The sequence below is a fragment of the Strix uralensis genome, chromosome 8 (assembly GCF_047716275.1).
Source record: "Strix uralensis isolate ZFMK-TIS-50842 chromosome 8, bStrUra1, whole genome shotgun sequence".
In the NCBI taxonomy this organism is placed as follows: domain Eukaryota; kingdom Metazoa; phylum Chordata; class Aves; order Strigiformes; family Strigidae; genus Strix; species Strix uralensis.
Window position 1 is genome coordinate 15,345,709 of NC_133979.1, and position 22,883 is coordinate 15,368,591.

At 39.3% G+C, this 22,883-nt stretch overlaps 1 protein-coding gene and 1 long non-coding RNA gene across 21 annotated transcripts in view; one reads left to right on the top strand and one right to left on the bottom strand.

The window, feature by feature from the left end:
• The window catches only part of ADGRL2 (adhesion G protein-coupled receptor L2), a 393,202-nt gene that overhangs the window by 222,315 nt on the left and 148,004 nt on the right, over window positions 1-22,883 (top strand). Inside the window, exon 1 of one of the 20 annotated variants that reach the window (XM_074876365.1) lies at window positions 10,889-11,184. The exons of the other annotated variants lie outside the window; for them this stretch is intronic. The gene's annotated coding sequence lies outside the window, so the exon portion shown is untranslated. Of the gene's footprint in view, window positions 1-10,888; window positions 11,185-22,883 lie in introns of those variants that run through there. 20 annotated transcript variants of the gene reach the window in all.
• Window positions 10,446-11,355, bottom strand: LOC141946494 (uncharacterized). The gene is made up of 2 exons (XR_012629852.1): window positions 11,093-11,355; window positions 10,446-10,908 (listed from the first exon to the last, which is right to left on the bottom strand). It is a non-coding gene; the product is annotated as an uncharacterized LOC141946494 (long non-coding RNA).

A 22,883-nucleotide genomic window follows, 5' to 3' on the forward strand; every position in this document is an offset into this window, starting at 1 on the left:
CTTCTGATTTTCATAATGTTTGAATCATGCCTTAAATATTTATACACAGGGTATTCCTCTCACATGCCACTTACTTATATCTGACATATGGAATCTCATTTTTCCTCTTTTTTTTTAAAAAATTCAGTATTTAGTGAAGCAACAACACAACTTGATCTCTACCCATGGATACACCATGCTTTAAATTACAACACTCATTCCAGTTGTCATTTCTGTCATTAGATACAGCAAATCTGTATCTCCAGATGTAAATTGCTATGAATCCACTGAACCTTTGTCTGGTAAAATTTTGTGCATTCACATAGTTTAATAAGCTGAGAAATGTGTTAGCTTTTTAAATAAATCTTTAAATTGTGTAGTTCTAAATCAGAGAGGTGTTTTGGTCTCTGCAAACTATAAAGAACTAGTGTTTTACTAACAAGATCTTAAGACCCTTGGAAGAATTTTAAGGATTTTTATGAACCTTTGTATGCATTCTTTAGCTAGATTTTGGCATTGTTTCAGTGTAACTCCAGTACAACTCAATCAGTTTATTTTATAATTAAAAACAAGGAAATAGTAACAAAAATCATAATATATGGTACTCGTGTTTATAATAGAAACATCCATAAAGAAAGAAACATGTTCTAACTCTTCTCATTACCCCAAAGGGAATTGCATCTTTAATCACACAAAGCACAACGGCTTTCTAATTTTGTTTAAAGTGTTTCAGTACTTACAAAAACCAGATCAGGTTATTGTAAATCTAGAGCAAATTAGAATCATTGGCCTCTGCTCAGCTGTATTCAAGAATACTATGTAAATCATAAATTTAATGGCATACTAAGACACACATCTGTTTCTATTTTGTAGAAGTTAATAATCTAACTTCAGAGTATTTAAACATTACTTTCATTAACTGGAAAATTGTGAAAAATAGAGACCGCTATAAGTCACAATGCATTGCTGCAATATGCTGAGGGAAATATAAAAATTGCAAGTCTATACAGTAAAGCAGAATTTTCTGAGAGATATGTGCCATTGCCTGTTTCATGACCTTGCAGCTCCTCTGTTTGCTAGGGAAAACATCACTTACACAAACAGAGCTGCATTGCTAAGTAGAATCTGCACCTGCACATAGTAGATTTCAGTTTATATTTTTAGTAGCAAGTGTCTTTCACAAGGAATAGATTATTCCTTAATTCCCTAAAACTATATAGATAACAACCTAATGACTTTTCTATAATCCAAGTAAATAATCTGTAGATCAATATGCATATTGCAACTGATTTTAAAGATATTTTGTCACTAGAAATGATAAAAATGTTGTGCTGCATAGATCAATTCCCAGTATATACTTATTTTTATAAAACTTACTTTGTGGTCTAGCATGTACACTACCTTATAAATTGCTTCATACTATAGTTCTTATTGAAAAGTTTAGTTTATTAACAGATTAATACACTATTTTATACTGTATCATAAAGTAGGTGTCATGCACAATTTATATAATTTGCAAAGAACCAGTTCCATGTGATTCGTTGGAGACTGTTTTCAACTCTTGGTTGTAAAGACACTAGTCTCCCCAAAGGAAACAACTGTATTACCATATATGTACTAATCTTTTTGAAAACGTAGTTGAATTCAGTTGCAAGGCAGAACAGAGTTGGTCTGCCAACTTTAGCACTGTAATAAAAGATCTAATTTGTAAGGTTTACTATGATAATGGATTGTGAAGTGATAACTTTTGACCAATAAATTCCTTGGAAACTTAAAACTGGGTTGCACTAAGTGTCAAAATTAAAATATGCAGAATATTAAATTAAATCTTTATTCATAAAAATGATAATGTCAAAACCCTAATTTCTTATAGAATTTTTTCTCTTCAAATAATCTATTTATTAAAAGACATGCAATCCTTGGGAAGTCAGATCTCACCTATGTGCTGTTTTGCTTGTGCTAAAATTACCTATGGTAGTAGATATTTTGCATTAAACTTAGGGTGCATAAAGCTGAATGGGATTTATGTAAATAACTGTATGAATATGTATCTCACCTTTTACCAGTGCTAATTTCAATGATCTGTGTTTGAGAGGGAATTTTATTAATGTATACAACTGATAGGGAATTTGCACATTAATTTTGCTATCAACAAAAATTCTAAAGAAAGCAAATTAAGTCAATGTAGCCATAGAGAGAGGCGATGGGAAGATAAAACAGAAAGGCAAAACTGGGCACCTAAATGGTACAATGCAAATTTGTAGTTTAGTTTTCAGTAAGATTCAGTGACTGCATATGCAAGAAATTCTGCTATTCCTGTGTAAATGCATATGGAGTTATCACTTTGCTTTCCAAGCATGCAATAGGAGCTGAAGTGTGTTGTCTTAATGATATATTAAATGTAGTATTATGATTTACCAGATATGATAGGAAAAGATCATATTTTGGTGCTGACTATTCAACAAACAGCAGCCAGTGCTCATAGTGAGGTGGGGAATAGCATCTTAATTAATTATTGAATATATTTTAATATTTATAATTAGCAGTAGTACTAAGCAGTCAGTCGATGTTCCTCACAACGGGAGCATGGTAGTAATATCATTCTTTGACTGCAGTGTTTTTAGAAAGGCGTAACCATACCTTCAATCAGATTCAAATACTGTTTGTCAAAAACACTGAGGTCTGTCAGAAGTAAATGATCATTTAATTAAAGAAAAAAAGGTGGAATATCTTTGATCCCTATACTTTAGTGATATTAATTCCCATGTGCTGCAGGTGTTTGTAATGTATAACAAATCATTACTGAAACAGGCTTTTATAGGCAGTTTCGGTGAAGGAAAATGACTGTTCTTACAGCTGCCAGAGTTACACCTGGCAACGTAACACAAGCATGACAAAATGTGAACTGTAAGATGTAAGCTTGGAAACAAATCTAGGTCTCCTTTTCCATGCTCTGCCCATGCCAGCTGAGATGGATTGCAAAGCAGTGCTGATGTACAAAGTTGATGGGCAGGGGGAAGAGACTGAATTTGCTGCTGTTTCTAGGCTCTCTGACCAGTGATCCATGATGCATCTCTGGTATCCGCTCCAGAGGGAGCCAATCACATAACTGTCAGCATTTCAATGGCAATCAGTACCAAGAGGAAAAAAATATATTCTTATAAAAAAATATAAGGGACCAAGTCCTTGGTTTAAACCGCAAAGGAAAATCAAAGCAAGTAGAACCAATCAACTGAGGTTATGAGCACTTCCAGAGCAGCATGGGAAACTAAGAAGCAAAACCAGATAAACTGTACGTAAAGCATGACTTCTACATTGTCTTAATTAAAGCTACCAATTGAAAATTCTAAATTAAAAAAGAAAACACCAAAAACCACCACTTGTTCTTACAGAATAACACCTAGTGGCACACTGGGAAAACAGTGAATGTGAACTGAAATATGCAAGTTTGGAAGCAAATATGGCTCTCATGCCTCACCTTTCGACAAGGGAATTTGAAAGTTGCAGTCATGAGGTGAGCAAGTCCCAGTGGGAGGTTCTTTTCTGTTCGTCATTGATAGTGAGCACCCTTTTCTTTCCTGTTCATAACCTATTACCATAGCTCTGAACTTGGGTATTGTGACTGTGGACCAGAATTTCATGTAGGCATCATATTGAATTCCAACAACTAGACTCCTAAAAAAGAAATGTGGAAGGAATTTAGGCCCTGAAGTTTAAAAACCCCTCTGCTTAAATGCTGCCTACCTGGGGAGGATGCCCCTGTTCAATAGACGCTTCCATGGTTTTATATTAAATTTTCCTACAGCTCTAATGCTCATCATGCTGAGTATTGCTTCAGTCAAGATAAACCAGACTAAGGAACTCTGTGCCTTCATCATTGATAAGGCTGTCTGTGAAACAAAGCTGAGCAGTTAAAGGTGACAGACATACTCTAAGAGCACCTGACACCCACCAACACAGTTAGCCTGTCACTAAACCCAGCAGTAATCACCACTTTCTTTTAAAAGTGTAGCTTTATTCTACAACCAGCAATTAAGTCCAAAGTGTGTGAAACAGGATCAGTTCTCTCCTCTGCCTGAAGGGATTCAAATGCATATTTCTCCCCACCTAAACAGTTCTCTAACCCACAGCCTGATTGGAGATGGAGGTATTCTCCACTTCTGTTAAAGTTACGCACCAGGCACAAAATGATTCAGGATTCACTGGGCTAGAAAGTGAGAGCACCAGAGGGAACATGACTCTATAGCTTAATGATTTGGGCAATCAGTTGGAATGGGGAGGCCTGAGTTCCAACCGGTGCTCCAAGAATTTGATGTATTTTATCCCATAACTTCTCAAGAAAGTAAATTTAACCTTACCCCCAACGCATGGGTTCATAGAGCTGTGCAGATAAAGATTAGTATTTCTTCACATCTTGGCCTATGCCATCAAGAACATGGATTTTAATAGTGCCTACGATTATTATACTAGGTGCTTGGGTAAGAAAAGAAAAGCCTTCATGGATTCATACTTGCAAATACAATGGTTTCTCTTTGAATTCTCCATTCTTTGTTCATCTTTTTTACATCATCTTTCATTTTGTGACACACAAGCAACAGAAGAGTGGCTAGTGACCTAGGTAATATTATAGTTAAAAGCACTCTATAAATGAATGTAAGTTTGTTCTAGATCTGCAATTGGAGTTTGATAAAGCAAATCATAAGAGGTATAGGGGTTAGCATAGACATCCAGTCCTTCTCCCATTCAGTTTCAAATCTTCCCATTCTGTTACATCAAGCAGTAGGGTAGCAAGAGGTGGGGAGATGTGGTGAGAATACACCGTGACCTCAACACATGCCAGTCTGAGATATGGGGTACTTCTCTGCTGCAAACTACCGAGTGAAAGAGATACAGAGATTTAGCAAAATCACAGCAAATTGTCTAATACAGTTGTGTGAGGGGGAGCAGAAGAAAGAGCTCCCTACCTGCCAGGCAAAATTACATTTATTTTAAATAGAAAAATCTATTTAATTTCTTACTATTCCCTTGAGCCTTGCTTCTTTCCTTAAAAAACATTATTTGCTGCCCAAAAGCAGAAGTAATGCCTATGCAGATATAGCAGCTGGAGAAAAGGGAACCTAGAAATGGGCAAAACCATTTGGAGAATTGGGATCTCATGACATATCTCTTTCCCCAAAAGCTCAGCACTGCAGTTCCTTTCCCGGTATGATTGTTTCAGCTTCTGTGCTGAGCTTTTCATATGAAAACAGGGAATTGTACTCGTCTCTTTTTAAACGTGTTCTGCTACGTGACTCCTAACAGCTCAATCTCGAAAACTCTTTGGCCTTTATAAATGCCTGGAGCATTAAACTGTAAACTTTTCTCCAACATACGCCCATAAATACCCAAAGCCCAAAGTAAGGAATGTACTTCTTCAACAACACTGAGCTCCATCGCTCCCTCAGATTTACTTTTCAGAGAGTGGAGAGGCAAATGCAATGTCTTAGCATGAACACAAAATACTGCACCTAAATTCACTGGTAAAAATCATATTGATCTCTTATAATTTATTAATGTGATACAAAAATTCTGTTTCAGAATACCTAGTTAATGTGGCATACACATGCTTTTGTTTCATAGCTGCATTTTCTCTGAACAAGGTTGTTTCTAATATTACTTAATTAAACAAAATTAAATTAATTTCTGTCTAAGAAACAAGAAACAACAGCTTTGTTGAATAAAATGATCTTCATTTTCTTGAAGCTATTTAAATTAAAAACATGAGTTTCTACAGTTGGAAAAAAACCATCCATGGTTAAAATGTTTGAAGCCCATCAATCTCTTTAACCACACAGCTAATGTGTTCCTTCTGTTTTCTTTGAATGAAATCACCATGAGTGGTTAGATGTTGATTTAACATAAAGCAAATGGAAATGGGTGTTTCCTTAGTCATGTGTAGAATTTATTTTTAAAAACAATTAGCAAGTGTTATGAGTAAGTCAATGATTTTGTCATTTCTTAAATAATTATATAGATTATGAGTCATTAAAATTGATTACTGAAGTAAACTATGTAAAATGCAAATTCATATTACATTTATTTGTTAGGAACAGCTGCAGAATTCTCTTATTTTATTGATGGGTTTCATTTTTTCCCAAGTGACACTAAAATCAATTACTTAGTTTAAAAGACCGGTAATTGTCAAGATGTATTTCCAAACTTTTAAGACAATACATTGGATATTTCCTCTTATGGGTTGTATCATTCACACTTTATCCATATAAATTTGTCTGCAAAATTAACTGGGTATTTTCCAAAATAAAGAAAGCAAAATTTTGCCATTTCAGTTTTGTGTTGAAATAGTAAAATCATGTAATGGTTTAGTTTTCCATGTACCATGGTAAAAAACCCCATGTCTTTATGCCAATTAAACCCTGTCTTTCTATTGCACCAATTTTAGCTGATGCTACTGCACTACATATATATATATATATATATACACAACCTCTCCTATCAGTCTTTCCTAACATTACATCTCATTATAAGTTCATTGATACGTTATTCACAGGAGTACATCCAGATAGGAGGAAATGTCAGTCGCTAGTATTTAAAGTTCAGTCATAAAACTCCAGTAATAAAAAAATACGTTTCATAAAATCTGTGTAAACCATTTCTCATGGGAGAACTGACACTTAGGGCAATACAAAATATTATTTATTAAGATATTAAAACATTTTAAATCAACCTTTTTAAGAATAGGCAGATGTAAGCTGCAATTCTATGGCAAAAAAACCTCTAGTGGAGTCTACAAGATCGTATCACAGACATCATAATTTGGCTAATTTTTACTGCAAGTTAAATCACCTTTCTCAAATGCATCTCCTTCAAGTACACAGCTGACAGTTAAATCTTTTCTAGTTGTTACTGTCCTACACATAGTCCCTAGAAATGCTAATTGATACACAGTTCTTGTGATTATTTAAAAAATTACTACAAATTTGCTTTTAGTTTTTCAAGGACATGATCCAGCAGGTTCACCAAAACAATTCAAGAGCAATACACACAGAATATACACCTTAACATGAAACATTACAAAATTTAACATTGGTAAAAGGGACAAATCTTATCAAATGGTTTTGCTAAGGTTATAACATTTCTTATAGTGTTTTCAAGCTAAATAACTTGCACTGTTGCAGCAAAGCAAGATTTTAAGGAAAATTCGTACATACTTGTGGAGTCCATATGGCATGAGATACGTATTTTACAGGGATATGGCAAAAAGCAAATAGTAGGCAGTTTTAATGGTGAAAAGAAACTTGATTTGTTATAATTCCTTCTTATACATTAATATTCAAATCTGGCAATAATTGTGGCTGAGTAAAAACTAAAGGATCAGATTCAAGTATGCCATGGGTATATGTTTTAAAGAGACAGATGCTGATTCATGTGAAGTAAAATTAATCGCTTGAATAATAATATTTTACTTGCCAAAACAATATACACCTCTGCAGGTACTTACATCTTAATCCAGATTTAATGAGAATTAATGGAAGCATGTGTTTTCGAAACAAATGCCGAAAGGTCTCTGTCTGCATTTTTATCAATTGTTTAAAACTCAGTTTTACAACTTCAGGGTTGTAAAACTTAGAGTTGTAAAACTCCAGTTCTGCATGTAGAAGGAAATATGATTCCAGAAGTTTTTGATGAAAAGGGGGAAAATAAACTTCAGTCCTGCAGTTGAATCCACATAGGTGAATTCACTTTGACTTCAGCAAATATTAACACAAGGCCTAGTTCTGCAGTTCGTTTCAATCTTTTTGTGGGTAAAAATTTTTTACAGAAAACAACAAGAGTTTTTGCTCCAAATAGAAGAATTCCCCCCTCTCATGTCTTCTCAAAGGAAAACTGCCAACCCCACATAATTCTTGTATTCTTGACTGTTTTCTGGCTAAATCCTGCTCTCATCAACTGAGCAAAAGGCTGTTAGCTCAGGGCTATCACTGCTTATCTGCAATTACATTTATTTGACAAAAAGAAAGTAGGATTTGTTAATTATATGTTTTAAAACTCTGGTGAAATGATAGCTAATCAATATGTATATCTTTATATTTCTATGACCCTCTTTTTAAGCATGTTTCCATAACGGATGCATCCAACCCTTTCAATGAAAACCAGTTTCTAATAAAATACATTAAAATGCGTGTATGATTTGATTCCATTAGAAATGCATAAGGGGTTACTTAGGGTTTATACAGATATATATATATATATATAAAAGAGTATTTTCAGCAAGAAAGGCCAGTGGACTGTACTAGGGATATGTAAAAGACTTAAAAAACTGGGGGAAAAATGGAGAACCTGCTCTTTTGCTACATTCTGCTCTCACAGTAACCCATACTTTTAACTTTTAACTATATCTAGTAGGTACAAAACTATCACACAGACACACGATCTCCTGTCCTCCCATGCTGAGTTTGGTTTTGAGGCAGTTTGCGGATTTAACCCAGTTGAAACTGGCCTCAGGAAGACGTACTGCTGGCTATGGCAGAACTCCTCCTGTGGTCCTAAAAGCCTGGCGCTGCTCTTCCACTTCCCTGTCCCCTCTACAGCTACTGTGAGTTGAGGAAGGCCAGCGTGGCTATGGCGTGGCAGATTTCAGTCATTTTTAGATACTAAACCCTGGGATTATTGCTAGCATTGTTGAAAGTTTAATGCGGTTTTGAGGATCCCTGGACCAGTTCTATCATTCTTACTACCTCATGTTGCAAGGTCTTAAAGATCCAGTTTCCTTTTAAACATGTCATGTTTCTCTTGATACGTGTTACGATTTTCTGAAGAGGAACGCTAATTGCACAGGTATGCAGAGAAGTCACAATAATTAAGTTAAAAAATAAATCATTACCATTAACAAAGGTAATGATCCCGATTCCCTGGTGTGCCATGGGTGTTTTAAGCTGAACTGTCAATATGCTTTGGACCTAAAAGAGTTTATCAAGCCCGAGTGGTCCTGCCTCGTGCCCGCGATTCTGCGCGTACATTCATTCGAGAGGATTTATTTCAGTGCTGCAGCTAGAAAAGGGAGAGGAGGGATAAAAAGAAAACCTCGCAACGAGGAGGGGGGAGTTACCAGGACAGGTCTGGCGCTGCTTTGGGCTGTGCCTGTGCTTCCGCTGAATCCCCGCGGCGCCCCGCGCAGCCTCCGCCGGGCCGCGCACAGGGGCGCTGCCAGCGGCCCTGGCCCCCCGCGGTCCCCCGCGCAGGAACGCGCCCTTGTTCATGCCCAGCTGCTTCTCCCTGACCTTGAGAGCCGGCAATTGCTGGTGTTGCACACCCTGAAAGGTCAGAGCGGATCCTCGGTATTTTGCATCAATACAGAGGAAAAGAAAAACCCAACCAAACCACCTACCAACAAACCCCAACCCCTGGTTTCTAAGCAGATTTTTGGCAGGAAGGCAACAGCGCTACTAGACTGCGTTTTGTATCAGAGCGCAGGAATGAGTCAACTTAGTATCCTTTCAACCGTTTCCAAGTGCTGTTTACCCTGTCCGGACACGTTTTCCCTAACGCAGCGTTGTGGTTCCAAGCCCGTCCCTGACGGCTGGTGCGGGCGGCGCAAGAAGCGGCGCTCGGCGGGCAGGGGCCGAGCCGCTTCCACGCGGGGAAATGGAGGGAAGGGGCCAAGAGAGCCGCCAGGGCATCGGGGAGCGGAGAGCCCCTTCCCCCCGCCGGCTCTCGCTCGCCGGTCGCCCAGCCCGGGGACCTGATTTTGAGTGCAGGCGGGGAGGGCGAGTGAACACACACAGCGGTGCCGTCAGCGGGCCCGGCCCGGGCAGCCCCGCTCCGCGCAGCACCCGCGCAGGGCCCGTCGCACAAGTTTGGGTGCGCGGTCGCGGTGCGCGGTCGCGCTGGAGGGTACGGCCAAGGAGAAAGTGCCGCGGAGACGCCTGCCGGCCTGCAGCGCGCCAGCAGCCGCCGGCGGAGGGCGAGGGGCGGCGGCAGGCCCCGGGACCCAGGCCCCAGGCCCGGGGAGCGCCGGGGCCCGAGGCGCCGGGCAGGGGCGCCCAGCGGCTCCGCGGCGGCGGGCGGGCGGCTGCGCGGCGGTGCGCGCCCCTCGGCAGCCGCGGCGATGGGGCGGGGGGCGGGCAGCGCTGGCGCGCAGCCGGTCTGCTCGGCCTTTGGTGCCGAGCGGCCGGGCGTTTGATATTAGCCTTCACCCCCCCAGCTGGAAAAAAAAAAGGGGGGAGGGGGGCAGAAAAAGAGGCAGGAAGGGAGAGATTTTTGTCCTTCGCCGGTGCTGCTCTACGTGATAATATGTTTATGTGATTAGCTGAGCCCAGGGGTGGGGAGCGGAGGGAGAGGGGGTGGAGATTGGAGGGGGAGGAGGCTGGAGGTGACTCCAGTTCAGAGCCGGCGGAGAGTCTGTGTCAGGACTTCGCAATCCCCAGTCACACACGGAGAGGTGCATGAGCAAAAAGGAGGCTGCGATACAATTCATTGGGATTTTTTTTTTTTTTTTTGGTGTGTATGTATTGCGTTTTTCCCATTGCTGCGCGCGTTACTAGCTCAGCGCCCGGCGCCCGGTCTCCAGTCGCTGGCGGGGCAGCAGCACCGGGAGGAAGAGGAGAAAATCCGAGGAGGGGCCGGACCCGCACCCCGCCAGAGGCCAGAATGTCATCCCGGGAGATGTAAATCCGGTCGGTGCGAGCGACAGAGACAGAGAGGAGGGGGGGGGGTGTCCATTGTAACATTTTCGAGTTGTTCCCCGCTACTCCCGCTGCTGGCATCGCCTCCTGATCGTTCCACAGAAAGGACTCCAAAGCCTGGGCACACGCGCTGCGCCCGCCGTCCCCTCCGTTTCGTTTTTCCTTGAAAATTGAATTTATTTGTTCTGTGCGTGCGTGCGGGAGCCTGGCTGTATCGTACGTTTCGTGCGGAGCGGAGTGTCGGAAACTGCAGGAAAATGTTGACTTAGCCCCCGAAGAGCCTCCCGGCTGGCCGCTCGGAGGAGAAGCCGCCGTCTGCTCCGCGCTGCCCCAGCCCGCCGCGCCGCAGAGCCAGCTGCCTTCCGCTGCCCGCCCGAGCCCGGCGCTCGCCCGCCCGCTCCCCGCCCCGCCGCCGGAGCCCCGGGACTCACCCCGCCGCGCTCTCCCGCAGCCCCGCGCTCGGCGGGGTGACCCGGCTCGCGGGTACCGCCGGGCCGAGAGACCCTTCGGCTCCCAGACAGAGGTAAGCGGAGCCCCCGCGCCGCAGCAGCCTCGCCGCTCCGTTCTCCCGGCGCCCGCTCCCCACCGAGCCGCCGGCGGGAAAGCCCTGATTTTGGGGGTCCGCCTCGCCTGCCGGTGCCCGAGGCCGCCGCCCCCCCGCGCTCCCGCGGGGGCCGCCGCCCCTCCTGCCGGCCCCCGCCGCCGCCGGACGAGGAACGTGCCCCTCCGTGAGGCCGCGGCCCTCGGGCGCCAGCACCGCGGCGCCGCCGCCGACCCGCACGGCCGCTCTCCGCCCGCGCGGAGCCGGCCCCGCCGCAGGCCGCCCCCCCCGCCCCCCCCCCCGGCCCTGCGGAGGGGCCTGCGGCAGCCGCGGCGGGTCCCCGCAGCCCCCCCCCGCCGCCGCCGGTGGCCGCCCCGCCGCGGGGGTGCGGGACCGGGGGTCGGCCCGCGGAGCAGGCCCGGCCGCGGCTCGGCGCTCCCCGGCGCGCATCGCGCAGCGGGGAAAGTTGCATCCGTTCAGTAAATAATTACCTGTTGCGGGTTTATTTTTGTAACTCAACCGGGCGTCCATCCACCAGCCCGTGCTGGGGGGGGTGGCGGGAGGGCTTTGGGAAGGGGAATAAATTACCCTTTGTCGGCTGTGGAGTGAGAACAACTTTTTTTTTTTTTTTTTTTTTTTTTTTTTTAAATTTCTATTTATTTTCACATGTAGAAATCTGGGGCCATCTGGAGACAGAAAACAGAGTGTGTCATGAGGCACCGTTGCTGTGTCTGGCTCTAAAAATAACATCTTGTTGTTAGTCTGCGCTAGCCCTGCTGGGGCTTGAGTGTGGTTTGTTGGAAAGTAAAGAGAGCTGCTGGTGCTCAGGTGTGTTTTTCTTTGCATAGAAATGCCCCTGTGCGCGACGGAAGGAGTCCTGCAGAACAAATGTTCTGCTGTTTGGTTTCCTCCAGACGCTCCGGCTCCCTCCTTTTGTTGCTTGCCACGAAAAGAGGTGCCATTTCGCATCATTCTGCACAAATTGTTTGAATTAATGCAAGTGTGAGTTCTTACCGTTTGAAGGAGGGTATTAGCATATCAAAGGTTTCTTAGCTCCGGCTCAATTGAGAAAACTTCAGCTTGTCTTCCATTTGCTTCCAAGCAGAGGCCCAAAGGGCAGTGGGAATTGTAAAGGGGTAAAATGGGGAGGTGGATTTGGGTTATGTTTCTGAACTTTTGCCGTTTTGCAATTATGCGAATGAAAAACAAGGTCCCTTCGCTGCAGAGCCCTTGCGAGCGCTCGGACAATTACGCTCTATTGATTAATGGTTTGTTCTGAGGAAAAAAGTGACCTTTTATGATAGGCACTGTTGCGTGGTTTCTGATGTCTCCTCTCTGTTAGGGGGATTTAGAAAGCCCTTTCTACCGCACTTATGCTCTGGGTATGGCCTACACGTTACTGCGTGCAGGGACTGAATGGGGAACACCTTCTAATTACTTCAGAAAACAAATGAAATCTTGTAATAAAAGACCTCTCGATTCCAGACCTTTGAAACAAATATGCTTTCCTCCTTAATGGGTGGGTAGGCTGGAATAATAGATATTTTTATGGAGAGTTTTAAAAGAAGTTTTGGTCACTGCCGGCCATATGCTTCAATTTCCTTTTTATTCTAGAAAAAGTGAAAATGAGTAATTCTTGTAGTCTTATTTAATCAGTGATACTATGTTTACTAAGATAACTTAATTTGCGGTTAGTATTACCCTATAATAAATAATTTGAAACCAAGTATGGCCAAGTATGGCCAAGTATGCTGTTTTGGTGGCTGTGTAGAACATTCATCACATTGTACGTTGTCTTACATGACTACATATTTGCAGTTTTTTCTTCTTTTGTTGCTATTTCCTTGAGTCTGAAAGGGGATGTGGCCCGGCCTACCCTATTATTATGTTTGCAAATCAATATTCATAATCTAGTAACCCCAAAGCCAAGCAAAATCCAGTTATCTGTCAATAAGTTGGGACCTTTTCCAGGGACCAGATGTTTCTTGGGGACTGTATTCTGTTTGTATCTCTAGCAAAAAAGAACTTCCTATGCCTTCCTTTCCAATCCCCTCCTTCCAAACCACTTACTTGAATGATACAGATACTAAACATACATTTTGTGTTTTTAAAAAGTTGGTTTAAGCACTTGGTATGTAGCATTTGGTCTGTTGTTGATTTTTGTTTGTTTGTTTGTTTTTTGTTTTTTTCCTTCTGGTTCTCCATTTGATGACTTGGGGGGGTGTTTCTTTTTAAGCCATGAAAGTGATGTGCCTTTATAGAGTAGGATGTCTTCACTCATGCTTGTTTCCTTTCATTTAATGAAGGGACTGAATATATATGGTATGTCTTGGCAAAAACCCCTGCAGTTAATTAAATAATTTATATAGATTTTTGTTATTCTTAAATGTACACGACTATTTGGGCATTTTGTAAATAGATGTGTTTAGTGGTCCTAAAATTGAGTGTCATTACTTTCAGGTAATTTTCAGCAGTTTATTTACCTAATGTCTTTAGCTGTCTGAAGTAGTACCTTTTGGTGGTATAAAAGGAACATATTGATGTAATTGCCATTATCACACTTAAGTTGCTGTTAACTAGACTGCTTTGAATGCAGAGTGCTATAAAGAAAGCGCATTATCCTTTCAGCTATTAGGGATAATCTAAAAATTGTCTTGAAAATGTTGCACTTCGGTTTATATGATGGCAACTCCAAATTCGACAAATCTCTGAAGGTAGAAAAACCGTAGTGGAAAGAAGATTTTCAACATTCAGATGACAAAATTGGACCACTTAGAGAAAAATTAATGTGCTGCAGCAGCACTTCAGCTGCCATTTTCAATCACTGTGGGTTACTATGTGTTGGCAACAGCAAAAAAGCATAGACGTTCAGATAGCTCAGGGAGCTGGTAGTTGGGGGAATCAGGATATTGAATCATGTGGGGTAGAACAAACCAATTACTTTAGGTTTTGACTTGAGAGTTTCCAGTAAACATTTTTTTTCTGGCTTTTGGCTCCCCTACTCGTTAATAGACCAACATCAAAGCAAGCAACCAAACTTCCAAATGTTATAAAAACTAATGTAAAGATACAGATCTCACATGTAGTCTTGCAAGTCTTAATTTAAGACAAGCAGTTGGAGTTTTTATTGCTGCAATTTTCACAATCAGCAGAGACATTAACACCAGGCTTCTGGGTGTTTCCCTTCTTAAAATGAGCAAGAGGAGAGCTTTAAAAAAACCAAAGTTTGCTTAGTTAGTTCTTACTTGATCACTTTAGAAGCTTTCTCAATGTTTTATTTATCTCTTACTGCTTTTAATGGGTAAAGTCAGGAAAGGGGGTTACTCAGGAGTTCTAGTCTCTAGTAAGGAAGCACCTTATTAAAATTTAAATAAGAAAGGTAGTATAGTCTTAGGAGTTTGTAGTCTTTATGGTAAATAATATGTAATAATATGATTATTTTTGTTTCTGAAAATACAGTATGTAGACATGACATTTTGATTAATATATATTTTTAAAATGGAAATAGTTATGATGAAGAAAAAATGCTACAGTCCTGAATGACAGCTTTTTAGAAAGATCCATAATTTTCATTTAAGGATGTTGGAAAGAGAAGTCTCTAGTTAGGCAAAATATTTATCAAAGTTGTATTTGCAATACATTTCTGTATAGTGTGTCATAAATTCATACAAATAATAATGTCCATCCAATATAAATAATTGTTTAATGTTTAGAAAGAGTAGAAACATAATCATAAGTTATAACCAGAATTTGGTCTAAAAAGTTCATGTATTTCCAAGCCCTTGCTCATCCTGCATCCACCTAAGATGTTGATATACATGTAAGAAAATACTGTTAACTTCTGGTATGGCTCTTGCACCATGCCTAATAATAATGAAGAAAAAACTACCAATAACCACTTGGAGATATATCAGAAAATGCTCTGTCTCTCCTGCATTTCCACTGAGGAATATATGTGGATGACTGATAATACAAGAACTGGAAGTAACAAATAATGATTTTACCTGGTGAACTGCAAGAGAAGTAGTTAAACTACGTCTGGTGTATAATTGAAATCATATTCATGCATAGGTAGACAACAAGTCAGTTATAAAGCAATATACTTTAGAGCACAGGCTAGTGAAATACATAGTCAGACATGTTACTTGGAGACATGTTAAACAGACTCTGTCGAAGCATTTCTTAGGACTGATGTTTGTGATGTACAAAAGTGATTTGAAATTGCAAAAATTTCACCTTTTTAAGTATTTATGTGCAGCTTTTAAACTTAAAAGCTGTCTGTTATTTTTTTAAAACCCTCAGTTTGAAACGAGTAAAAGATTTAAACCATCACAGTTGTAATTGGATGTCAAGAAAACTGGAAAAACAAAAAGCTATTTTAAGACCATTCTCAATACTCTTAACAATCATGTTTAATATTTAAATAGTTTTCAAAGATAGCTTCGTTTTGTTTCCAACAGTTCCTAAAATAAAAGTAGTAGGTGGCTCTGTTGGAATATTGGTAACTTGCGATCTAATGTGAATATATACCTGATTTAGAAAATACTTCCAGTCCTTATTTAACACGTATGATTCTTTTCAACATTCTTCATTTAAAAGGTGAAAGACGAAAAGCTTAAAGCCCTCTTCAGTAGAGAATTTTTTGGGAGTTGATGTTTTTTTTCAACCTGTAATGTACGAGATGTGTTTCTACAGCATAGGCTGTGAAGATTGTGTCGCTTACTATAAGCGATTTAGTTATAGAAATACACTTGCATAATGAATGCTAAGGTCTTACAGCATTCTCTACACACAAACTGATAGTTAACCAGAAATTGATTCCTTAGGAAAAAAAAAAAAAAGCCTTCAAATTTGGAATCGTAGCATTGCCAGGTTATGGATTGTTACATTAGATGCAGTATTTTATGGGTTTTAGAAGAGTATGTAATCTGCATATGTCATGATTTATTTCTTTTTTTTTTTTTTTTTATAAGGTACTGTAATGATTCAACTTACTCTAGCCTGCTATTTACCCAAATTATTTAGAAAGGCATAATAATCAAAAACATTGCAGCCTGACTGAAGCAAGCACAGTGCTTAACACCTGCAGGTAGAGTGCAGTCTCCAACAAAATGCTATTGATTGTTATCCTGGCACAAAGCAAGCTTAATGACAACAAAAATTCTTTTTTTATGAGTAAGGTACTTCATGTTTGGGGAATGTTTTGCATGTTGTCTGCTAAGTCCCATCACACTTGTATAAATTTGTTCAATTATCAGAGCAGCTAAGAGGAGGGGAAAAAAAAAAAATCAATTTACCCTGAAAAGCACCAGAAATAAGATTACCTTCACTAGTAGGAACTTGCCAGCACTGTCTAAATCGCTTAATATTATCAAATGTTGCCATTTTTCATGTTCAGTAAGAGGGATAGTGAATGTTCTACATGTCCAGGTCTGCTATTTGGCTACTTCTTTATAAGGTATAAGCAAGTCTTATTTTTATTCCTACGGTAGAAGTTACAGATAAACCGGAGTATCTAACAATATAGAATAGATGGAATAATACTATTCACTGGAGAAACAGTATTTACTTCAGATAAGTGATCACAGCTATTTTTTTCTCCTGTCTAGCTTGTTGTTCTTGTAACAGACAAATGTAAATATGTTAGCAGACATTTCAGAGTGAAAGGCAAGAGATAAAATGTAATTACTTTTCAGGGTGGCCCTGACGATGCCCGAGTTCTTGTCTGTAATACAAAAAAAAAAAAAAATCTTTGCTCATCACCTCAGAATATGAAGGCCATTGTTACTTCTGAATATAAAAATATTTTCTGATTTTTAATGTTGACCTCAGTATTTATCTTTAGCTCTTCTGTGTAAGCTGGAATCCTTATAGCCGTAAATTCTAGTTGCTGTTACCCAACCGAGCATTTAATAGAGCACCTAATGGACTCTGCTCCTGTATTTTTCTTGAATGCATAACATCTTGCTTCATTCAGTCACCAAAACTAACTTTGCTACAAGGACAGGCAACACGACAAGTTAGAATCAATGAACCATTTGTAGGTCACAAAGTCAGTTTACTGGAATTTCAGAGGAAACTGGTTGAAAAGAGAGGACAAATGTCACTTTGAATAGAGATGTTTAAATCAGACTTCTGCCTTAGGGTAAAATTTAGGTCTGTTGTAGCCTAGATGTAATGTCTCCCTCTACAGAGCACAGCATTAATCATGGCTTGACAAGTGATCATGGGCTGAGAAAAATAGGGCCTGTCTTGGTTGTGTGGTTATTTTTTTTTTTTAATCTTAATCTCTTAGGAGCACATTATAAACACTAACATTTACACAAAAAGATTTAAGTATCAATGTCTGTATTTCAGGAGTGAAAGTAGCTAGCTTCAGAGAAAATCTAGTTAGAGCTAATAAGAAGCTACTTAGGTTTCTTATGTAGATGCAATATTAAGAATATTTTCCTTTTAACGTAATGCAGTTTTTTTGTCATAGGAGATTTATCTTATGCCATTTCCTCATACAAATATAGTGGAGTCTAGGTCTGCCTATTTTGTCCCTTGGTGTACTAAGTAACTTTGAAATTACTGTCTTTTCGCTTTATCAGTGTTTTACAATGTGTTTACCATCCAAGGAAGATACTTCCTTTTGCCCAAGCGGCAATGTAGGGAAAAAGTGGAACTGTTTTCAAAATGTAATGCAGATTGACTTGACACTGATCGATGTATATGAGTTTTTTATACTATGTTTATATTTTAATGATGTGTTACTTGGCCACACTGAGCTACAAAAGCTGGAATGAAATAACAGGAATGAAGACTGCTATTTAAGATCCTGAATTCTGATAGTGTTTAATATGTTAATTCTTAAATTAGGGATGTCTTGATGCATATATTAGGTGTTGGGAGTGTTCATACCTTTTATGGTAAAGAAGGGAATTTTCATACTTCTTGGGCTTTCTTTGGAGGGCACGGTGCAGGGAGCAGCTGAGCACTTAATGTGCGCCGATGCTAGAGAGGTGTATCTCCTTAATGTACGGTTAGATTTGTATCTGCAACTGTTGAAAAAATAGATAATATCAGTAAAGTATCAGGAAAACAATTTATCACTGGAGAATTGTGCTTTAAAAATTAGGCTACTACTGTTTATTTAGTTGCCTCTGGACGTGATAAAATCCCAAATCTGTCACTTGGGGTAGGCTGCTGCTTTCCTTTGTGCCTTCTGTTGGTATTTTCCTATCAGTTGACACCTCAAACCAATTATTGCTCTGAATCTAGATGACAGAATAATCTAACGCCGATTACTGTTAAAAATTGTTTCTGGCAGCTGGGGAGGGGATGACCGACCTTGTTTCTGACTATCATACTTGCTTTGCTGTTGATGGGATGTGGTGTAAATAGAGAGCGAGCCTTACTCTGAAATTAGTGCTGCAGTGGTGGAGAGAGATCACATGCCAGAAGGAGACTTCAGATCACCTTTCTATATATTCTCTTACAGTATCGTATTTGTCGTTTTTTACGGCATAGCAGTCTACACCGGTGTGAACAGTGTTCAGAAACAGTTACCTCCCAATAGGCAGCATTGCTTCTAAATAAAGTGACATTTTAAGAAAAGATTTCCGAGAACAAGTTCAGCTGTTGACTCTGCATTTCTCTGGCAATTTCCTGATGCCTGTGTTGATGGTAGGCAGAATTCTTTTCATCTGATCCAGGCATCCTTTTAATCATTTTTCTAAGCTTAATTTAGACTTTTTCTACGTGAAGTGACCGACTTCGAAAACTTTGCTTTCCCAGAATGAATAATGATTGCATCTTCGGTTTGAACAAAGTGAGTGTTCTCCAGAAGACCAATTCGTAACTATTTGGTTGGTAAATTTGTCATTTAAATATCGAAGGGCAGTGTCTGCCGCAGCTTTGATTTACTTCAGTCTAATAGGTATGTCTTAAATGCAGACTGTGAATCGGTGAGGCTAATTCTTGTGTAAATCAGTATAAAGTGCTTAAAGGAGAGAAGGTGCCTCGGCTGTTGAGGGGTATTGCTGGCTGTGCCAGGAAGATGGGCTGAGGATCGGAGTTGTTTTAGACGAGAAGGGGAGTTGCAGTCTGACATAACTTGGAAGTGAGAAGAAATCCTTTTGCCCTTCAGGCAGTAATCTTACCGGTGCTTGAACAGACCATCATCTCTCCAAAATGTTAGATTTTTTTTTTTTTCTTCCTGCTTTCTCTACTTCCTCATTCTTTCCCTCATTTGAGGAGGTGTATAATAGTATGTGATAATTACTGGTTGTTGATGCAACTGTTAAAGATATTCCAGCAGCAAAGAAGAGCTCTGTATGCAGCAGTCTCATCATCTTGAAGTGAACCCCCCAAATTTGTCCTACATTTGTCCCCTGTAATGGCTGTAGTCATACTAGAATATCATGAGTCGTTTTCCACTTTTTAAAAGCTGACATTGAAACCTTGAAAGGTTATATTTTGAAGTTTATTTTTCCAGTGAAAATTAAAATCACACAGGGCATATGTGACTTTATGCCCTGTGCATATGCATTTATTTTATAAGTATTCTTCATGAGTCTAATGGCACTATTTGCAGAAGTAAAGAAAATGGTATTTGACTCTGTAAAAGAACCAAACCACAGGCATACTTTCATTCTTTCCATGTTAGAAGAGAAATTAATGTTGCCTGATGGCTTCCCAGTTTTTTGAGTGTGTGCTAAAGGTTAGATAGGACGAAGGCTTAATTCTGATCTGCTTAATATTTATAGCTTCATTCATTGAGGCTTTTTCCCATTTGCGTTGAAGGAATTTTTATCTAGGAAGCTCATGTTATTATGGCGAACAAACTTAAGACTTTTTAAGGTAAGGGTATTGTCTTTTGGAAGAAAAGCAGTTTACTCCAGTTAGATGAAAACTACATTGTTACTTCATAATTGGATATAAATTGATAGACACTTCTTTAATTTTCAAGATAACTTACCATTCAGTTCAATTGCTTTTTAAACTTCAGTGGAGTGCATGTGTAATTGTATCTGAAAGTGGCAGTGGGTTTTATCTCCCAGCAGTAAATAGAATGAGGGATGCTGCTGTTTTCTTGGTTTTGGGTTAGGGAGATGCATCAGATAGGACGAATTTGTTTTCTTGTTTGGGGTGGTCTTTCATTTCTGTTTGGTTCTGGGTAAGTGGAACAATTATTTTTTTTCTTTCTTTTTTTTTTTTTTTCCTTCTCTTTTTTTTTTTTTCCTACCCTGAAAGCATTTATGTGACTTTGAAAAAGAGATCTGTGTATTTTGATGTAGGAAAGACTAAAGTGTGAATGTTTTAACTTTTCTGAGGAGACAAGAAGAGACACAGAGCTGGAAAAAAAAGACTGTTTTCTGTGTTGACTCCTTAAGCCAGATAACATTGAGCAAGGATTTCTGAGAGAGTTTCTTTAAAATAATGACTGATTATTTGGGTTCTTATGCCGGCTGTTACCCACATTTTTCACATATTTTTGCTCATTCTTCTTATTACCTGCAGAGGGAGCTTGTATATGAGATAATCAGAGTAATCAAGGCATTCAGGGCTGAATTGCTTTCAGTAAGTACAATTTCATTTCACTGTGCCTTCTCTGTTATGCAGAGCAGAAAGGCTCTTCAAGATGGCTTTTAAAAAGCCTGTCCCTCAGTAACAGTAAAAAACAATGGGCAAAAATTTTAAAATGTCAGTAAGCAAAAGCTGACTTTAGAAATACTTCATATTTCAAAGAAGTGCCTTTTTAGTGAAAATTTCAAAAGGATCTGAGGAAAACAATTCTTGCATGTCATGGTGCAAGAGGACAGTTTGTATGACGGGAAGCAGATTTTTGTTGCATAAACTGTCTTCTCTGATTCTAAAAATGTCAGCATAAGAGAGACAACACAGTATTTTCAGGTCTTCAGTACATCTCGTGCAGTGTAGTGTGCTAGCCAAAAAGCAATAGGTAAGTCTTTTCTATTTACGCAAGCAGTGCTATGGATCATAATCAAAGGGGGTTGCAGATGCAAAGCTAACTCTTAATTTTGCTTTTTCTCTACTATAAAATATAAAAAGGTGAATGAGTTTCATCCAGATATAACTGATGAATTCATACAGTTGGTCTAAAGCAGGCAAACAGTGGTAAGGATTGCTGTCTTAAGCTTTACAAAAATATTGACAACAGAGAGCAAGGAGTATTATAACCTAAGTTTATTTGTAAATTGTTGCTTAAAAGCGAGCCTGAAGAATCAGAAACTTACTTTAAATAGTGATATTTCATTAATCTAGCACAATAAAAAAACCCAATCTGGTTGTATTGCAGGTTTTATAATTTGTATTATAGCTATGTGGAAGTGTATGATCCTTCAAAAAGTTAAGAATTTGGAGAAGACAGTAATTCATTTATAATACAGTTTAGCTTGCTGAGCAAGAAGCATAATAGATGGTACTTAGATGAATTCTGCACTATTTATCTCAGGAAAAATGGTGGCAATCATTTTACTTCAAAATATTTCAGTAAATTTAAAGATGATTTGCTATGATGCTGCTTGGAAATAAAGCAGTATGCATGCACATTCCATAAAACAGAAACAGCTCTCCATAACATGCTCTCCTGTAATAAATCTGCCACATAAATTGGTTTGAGAGTTGATTTTTTTTTTTTTTTGTTAGTTTAAACTAACAGAACTTTAAACTTAACATATGTTCAGTCTAACGTGGTTTTAGGATTTAAGTTTGGATTCTCTTTTTAAACACCAGGAACGATTTACCATATCTAAAAGAGCAGCAACTTGGTGTCGATTTATTATTTATACTGGCTAATCCTTGCTAATGTGAAAAGTCAGCTTGTTATTGTAACACCAAATGGCCCTCTAAGTAGGGAAACAGTTAAGTAGATCTCCTGTAATAGGTTGTTGTCTAATAAAGAGATTTATGGTATTGGCATGGGCTATTGTATAGGTATTACCCTCTCACAGCATGATCATGTATTATCTTAACAACTCAGTGCCACATTTATGTTGAGCATTTTCATAACAGGGTAAGAATATTAGCCACAGCAATTACACTCCAATAGGATTATAATGGTAAGATTTACAGAAAATATATAAATTATGTCTTTCATAGAGGTTTTGATAGGTGCTAGGAGTCGAAAAGTTGCATCATCTTTTTTTTGCATGGGAAAATTGATGTATTAGTCATGATGAAGAGAGAGATTTCTTAATTTAATCTTGTTGAGGTATTATGGGGAGGCAATGGACATAATCTTTCTTTACACAGTGTGTCTTTTCTTTCCCCATGAGGTAAGGATGTTTCAGAAATTCCATTCAGTGGAGATTGCCATACAATATGAAAATCAAGATGTATATGTAACTTTAATTCTGCTGTGAGGATAATACGGCTGGGATTAAGATACATTTTTTAACACTTTGTATTTTGAAGGTAGAACAATGGTAATTTACTTGATACATTGGAAGAGCCTACTTGAAAAAAGTCATGTTACTTTGTTTTAGCTGTAGCGTAACTGTGTTTCATTAGCACCAGGTTTTTATGGTGATAAGTAACTTAGATACTTTTAAAAATTACTACAAGGAACAAAAGTGACAATAATGTCATACTTGTACAGTTTTCATGTAAGTGACATTCAAGCTGTTCCTTAATTCTTAAAATTTTCCATCTGTTTTTTTAAAAAACAAAAAAGT